The sequence below is a fragment of the Limulus polyphemus genome, unplaced genomic scaffold, assembly GCF_000517525.1.
Source record: "Limulus polyphemus unplaced genomic scaffold, Limulus_polyphemus-2.1.2 Scaffold4383, whole genome shotgun sequence".
NCBI classification, from domain to species: domain Eukaryota; kingdom Metazoa; phylum Arthropoda; class Merostomata; order Xiphosura; family Limulidae; genus Limulus; species Limulus polyphemus.
In genome coordinates, this window is record NW_013669993.1 from 13,751 (window position 1) to 20,448 (window position 6,698).

At 34.2% G+C, this 6,698-nt stretch overlaps 1 protein-coding gene across 1 annotated transcript in view; it reads right to left on the reverse strand.

The window, feature by feature from the left end:
* LOC106471064 overlaps positions 1 to 2,385 on the reverse strand; it is a gene marked incomplete at its 3' end in the record, with an annotated part of 14,929 nt that extends 12,544 nt beyond the window's left edge. The window contains exon 1 of the mRNA XM_013931651.2: positions 2,298 to 2,385. The remainder of the gene's footprint in view (positions 1 to 2,297) is intronic.
* Between the last annotated feature and the right edge of the window lie 4,313 nt (positions 2,386 to 6,698).

Below are 6,698 nucleotides of genomic sequence, written 5' to 3' on the forward strand. Positions count from 1 at the left end.
TGCACGTGGGTTATCATAACTTGAATCATAAGTATAATTTGGATGGGAATAACCTTAATAGTGTTATGAAAGAAAGGGATTTTGGTGTAATAGTCGATCAGTCTCTAAATCCATCCAAACAGTGTGCTGTTGCTAGTGGTAGGGCAAATAGGATTTTAGGTTGTATCTACAGAAATATTGAATACAAGTCTGAAGAGGTTATAATTTCATTGTATGGGTCACTGGAATACTATGTTCAGTCTTGGGCTCCTTACCTGAAGAAGGACATTGAATTGTTGGAAAGGGTTCATAGAAGGGTTACTAGAATGGTGCCCGGGATGGAGGGGTTGTCATACGAGGAGAGGTTGAAATCTCTCAAATTTTCTTCTCTTGAAAAAGAAAGAGTTAGGGGGGGATCTGATTGAGGTGTTTAAGATTATAAAGGGAATTGATAGTGTTGATGCATCATCTTTTTTCATATTTAACAGTGAGAATAGCAGAACTAGTGACATAAATATCAATTTTGGCAGGGTAGGGGTAATCTTCAGCTAAGACAGTTTTATTTTTGTAACAGGGTGGTTGGCTTTTGGAAGTTGTAGAGGCAGTAAGTCTAAGAAAAAGCTTGATAAGTATATGAATGATAAGGACAGGCTCTAAGATTATTTTTATTAATTATTTTAATTTAGTTTAGAGAATGGAACATCCGAGATGGACCAACAGGTCCCATGTTGTCCCAAAACATTATGTTTTAACAAAAAAGTAATAGCCTGATGGCCTTTATTATTATTCAGCAAGAACTACATACATCTCTCATACACTTCAGCTCCCATAGCCTATGAATTCCACAAAATTCAGGAAGGCCTACAAACACTTGTCTTGATGCCATATGGGAACTAAAACTTTAATCCTTAGTTATTAGAGTTAATGTTAATTTTAAAAAAAGCAACCATGCTGTAGAAAGTTTGCAGTTAAGATTCCAGTCATATTTAATTTACACATACTGTATGTACAACAGCAAATACAGTTTCTTGATAGTAAATGGATCTTGGTTCATAACAGTAATACAGCTTTATACCTTCAGGTTGATTAGATGAAATATAAAAAGAAACCTAATCATATTAACAAATTTATCAACTTTTTTCATAAATTTAGGAATTATTACTTTTAGACATTGCTTTTTTCTTGAAGATTTCTGGCAAAAGTTAGTAATAGAAGGACTACCAAAGATGTCTCTCGACTATTTTAGGGTGAATAGACATCCCAATTTTGATAGGACAGCCCCTATTTATGGTAGTTTGTCCCAAAAAGCATCCTTGGGACATGTGAAACATCCTGGTTTTATAATAAAGACATCAAGCTTTTAGTCACATCACAAATGTAACAGGCCTACCTGACTTGCTCATTGTTGTAACATGTACTCTCCTGCTACCAAACTCTCAAAAGTTTCATATGTGCTTGGTGAGAAATCCAGATCTGAATGTGGAGGCAGTGCTCATGTTCAAAATACATCTTACACAATCACAAATATATGTCTAAAAAGTTTCAAAGTAATACTAAAAGCACTGTGTTTGAAAACGTTATGGATTGTTAAATAAATCCTTGTATGAAGTTACCTATTTTATGATGAATTGGACAAAGTGAATAATTTAATATTTCTCGGATGTATAAATTTGACTATTTTGCTCATTCGTTCGTTTCTATCACCCCAAAAAAAATTAGTTGAAATTATTTCAAAACTATGCCATTATTATTGTATTAATATATTTGAAAATATTGTGGAACAGTTCAAAATATTTAAGGTAAATTAATAAAAAGTAAGTGATTTCAAATTTGTAATAACCATTTTGAAATTAGGAGCAAAAGCTGGGCTATCCCTGTTTTTCAGTTTAGAAATCTTGATCACCCGAAACTACCAGCTAAATACTAATAATACTGAGTTAATACTCACAGGCATAGTAAATCTAATAGTAATACTACGAGTACAAATATAGGCTTCAGTTTTTATCATGTGAAACGTGTACGCTGCACGTTCTATATTTCTATTTTTAAGAAGCAACTCTATACACCATTATACTTTAAGAACAGGTAGTACTTCAGTAATGTAATATTATTAATAAGAAGTTTAACAAATTAACTTGTAGCTGAATTTGAAAAGTTGACTTGAATTTTGAAGTTCAATTTTAACTTAAGGCTGACTTACTTTACGGTTTACCGGGTTAATTATTTATATTAGTCACATTGAACCTCGTTTTTATGAGTTAGGTTTTAATAATTTCACAATACTTATACTTTTCAAATTAAACTGCATACAGAAATACCTTGTTTTTCTAGTATTTTTCTCTTTTAGAACCTCCTCCACGCCCCAAACAATATATGTACTCCCTTCGATCAGTTAATTTGAGAAGCATATTTCAGTGACTAGCGCCATCTTTGTGATTTTGATGTCGTACAAGTAAAAGCTGATTATATATATATATTCGTGTTATTCTAACTTATATTATTTGAACTGGATAAAATTGACAGTTTTCAAATATAACTTGAAACCTACATCTTTTGTTTCAAGACCTAACTTATATATTAGAATATTGATGCAGCATGATTACTTTCTAATTATAAAAATGTATGAGTGAAAGCCAAGAAAAATATATCATAATATGTCAACCAAACTACACCTGCCATATCCAGTACCGATAAAGACTTTCATTAATGCCAGATTTGAGTCCCGCTGGGATGCGACAGTTGTATTTGTAGTCTTTGTACTACTTAATGTTATATGTTATAAAAATTAGGACAGCGTGAATATTGACATAAATCAGTACTTTTAAATTTATGTGGGTGTGTAGAGGGGGCATGTTCGTTCTAGGAAAAACCTGTACCTATTCAAAATATAAATTTCGTCCTAATCAGCTCTCTTATAATGTAGGTGTCGTCGAGATTGTACTCTAATTTCTTTACTTTACGAACATTTTTCTTCAAGATTCTCTCAATAATTAATATCGCGGTCGTTTTTCTTTTGTCTAAAATATTACGTGTTAATGGCTAAGTTAATGTTAATTGTTTCATCAACTGTCTCGTTGTACAGGTATGAATTTGTGCCTTTTATCAGAGATGCACCACTGATGTTGTAGAAAAATCTAGGACAATTTTCTCCATACTGTTCTGTTGTTCCAAAAATTACTTGATCGGAAAATTTAACCTTCAAGTTTTGTAATTGACTTTTGAGCCCTGTGAAGCACCCTTAACTGTCGATTTCCTTTAAACTTCCCAGGTATTATTATCTGGTGAAATGTTATAGATTGAGAGGAGTAAGAGGATGAGAGTTGTGATTTACAAAAATAAGGGCCATCCAGGGCTGACGAGAGGGGAGCAGTTGCCCCGGGGCCCGGTAGTGGGATATTCCAAAATAAATAGAATGAAAAGGGGTCCGATGATATTACTGATCCCGGGGCCTGGGCTTGTTCTCGACGCCCCTGGGGCCACCTTAATATAAGTGTGGTGCTACTAGAAAGTGGAACACAGAAGGAAGTTTCTCCTCCTTCAAAATTCCAATTTGAACACTACTTGAGATATTATCACAAGAAAATCACCTGTCACAATTTTTTAAAAAGGGTACTCAATATAATTAATTCTGTAAACTCGGTTAGAAAGAAATACTGTACTCTTCGTAAGACTTCTCTCATTTTTAATAACAGTGTGTTTTAAGCAAGTTAAAAATTCAGGGTTTATCTTTGTGTTCTCTCTGTCTTCTCACTTTCTATTATATCGTGACAACGATTAAGTGACATTAATCATAAGATTACAGTAGAAACGATGACTAGATTACACAAGTGATGATTCACTGCATTATAGTACTATAGGTTTTAGTCTTAGCAAACACATATAACAACATCACACAAGGCACAAAATAACATCAGGCAAAACAAACGTCATCCTCAGCACAAAGCAGCTCTTATGGGGGGAAAAAATGGTGAATAACAGCTCCAAAAAGAAAATAGAATTTATAAATGTAATCAGATGGCAAGAACACACGCAAATATGGATCTTCGTGTTGCTTAAAGAGTAAGATGGTGTGAGCTAGGGGAATGGCCAGCACTACAGAGTAGAGTGAGGGGTCTTTTTCATTGACACAAAGGATTTAAATGATTTAAGTCAAAGTAAAATGTTTGGTTTTAAAAAATCACAGGATAATGGATTTTTTTCGACGTTTCACAATATTGGGGATGATCTTTCGACATCCCTCGTTATTGTTTCCTGAGTACAAAGGTACACCATGGGATATCTGCACTCTGTCCACGAAGGGGAATCGAACCATGGACCTATGCGTTGCAAGTCCATAAACTTACCGCTTGACAGCAGTTAATCCTCCTAACCTCCGTACAAACGATACAGGCACTTGAGATCATAAAGGTGCTATTCAGCGGAGTATCCTTTGAGACCGGGGAGGCACCTGACGTCATAGTTACTGTTTGTGTCACTAGGGGCAGATAGTCTCAGTTGTAGGGGGGGGTGAGATCAGCTATGCTGTGTTTGTTTGTAATTATGCAGAAAGCTACACAATGAGCTATCTGTGCTCCGCCCACCACGGGTATCGAAACCCGGATTCTAGCGTTGTAAGTCCGCAGACATCCCGCTGTGCCACTGGGCGGCGCTATACTGTGTAGATAATTGATTTGTTATATTGTTCGCTTGTGAGCCATAAGAGAGTGTTGTTGATCGTAAATGCCAAGCTGTGACATGTTATACTAAATTACTGCTATAGTTTTTTAACATGGTATTGGTTTCTGCGTTATCTTGGAGATCAACTTTACAGTTTCACTCAGTATAAATAATAAGCAAAACGTCTAAATGCTTAAAACTAATATTATATATACTACACTTTGATTTGTATAGTGTATTGAATGGCTATTCATATACCAGTTTAACTTACAATATACGTAAAGGACTTTTGTCCACGTTAACCCTAAACATTTTAATTTTATATATTGATACGAACGGAACGATATTTGTATTCAAATCGTAATAACAAACACACGGTTTGAATAGTTAAAATTAACATTTTATCTATCAGACTTTAATTAACTGTATCACGTACTTCAAGGTTTACACACACACACAGGGACGTCAAGAGCCAGCCCAGGCCCCGGGGTCAGTAATATCATCGCCCCCCCCTTTCATTCTGTTTATTAACTTTTGCTGATTTTTCATTAAAAAAATTTGGGTGATAAATTTCTTCATGAATCCATGAAAAAGTTCATTAAATAGTATACATTTCTGGTGAACTTTGGAATATTCCACTTCCGGGCCCTTCAACAGATCCCCGGGATAGCTGCCCCCCCCCCCCACTCTTCCTTCTCGTCAGCCCTGCACACACACACACATATTAGGCTAATTTGCAATATAGTCTTAAGAGGGACATTTTGTTCTTATTAATATAAAACATCCAAACTCTAGATATCCTTACACTAACTTAACTTACAAGCTATGTAGTCGTGAAACGGACTGTTTGAAGTCGCTTTACAATTAAAATGTTCAAACTCTACATAAATATTAACACATTAAGTAACCGCAGTGCAGTACAGTTTGACTTTACGGTTTAGATATATAACTCTAGTGGATATTTTTGTCTGAATAATACAAAATAAAACAGATAAAATAGGCAGTTTGTATCATATAAAAGCATTAAAGTTGTGCGTATAAATGAAAATACGATTGTGTATTCAATCTGTTAGATGTCGCTTTAGACGTAAAACAGCTCAATCTGTAGGTATTATTGCCAGAACCATATCCACTAAAAGTAATACAATGTACGAATGTATTTTATTTATCATCAGATATATATATATATACCCTTGTTTTGGTTCTTACATCTGCTTTTACTCAGAAAGTATTAAACTATATACGAACAATTTGCTCCAACTAGATATAGGGACACTTATATTAGGCCTTTACAAACGGTTTTCTAAATGAACGATTTACTGTATAATATAGTCGATCACTTGAGTAAACTTTTCAGAAAGTAAGCGAAAAATCACTTGGAACTTTTGCTAATTTACGTTTCGTCATAGACTTCAATAGAATATTAAAACCTTTGTGATTTTCTGTAGAATGTTCAGTTTGGAGTCGAATATATCGCTGAGACTATTGATATTTCTTTATTTTTGACAAAAAGAAATTATGTCACATACTTAAAATTAACAAAACTTTGTGATTTTACAGTAGAATTGATATCAAATTATACAAACAATACCATTACCGATTTGTTTCACACACCGACTGATAGTGTAATGGTCAGTCGAGCAGTGACTTTAAAGGTCAGTCGAGCAGTAACGAGTCACCCACTTTAAAGTTTGTGGCGAATTTCAAGAATACAAGGACATGTTCCTTTATGTTCGTTATTGTATTCTTTGCACGCATTCTGTGTGAATAAATATTTAAAGCTTGTATTACGCACGTTTGGCTTTAGTTTATATAAGAAATGATAAATACGTTTACATTTTTAATTTGTAAAAAATGCTTGGACAAACGTTTCGTATAATCCAACCGAGACTACTTGTTTTATATAAATCTTTCTTTTCATATAGTTACGTCTCCGTTCGTTAGTTGATTTTCCGTAACTTCGTTCCCACGAAACTTTAACGACACAAGTCCTTTCTTAATAAAACTGGTTTATTCTTTCCGAATATAACTTTACCGATACACTTATTTTCAACAGTCGCTCT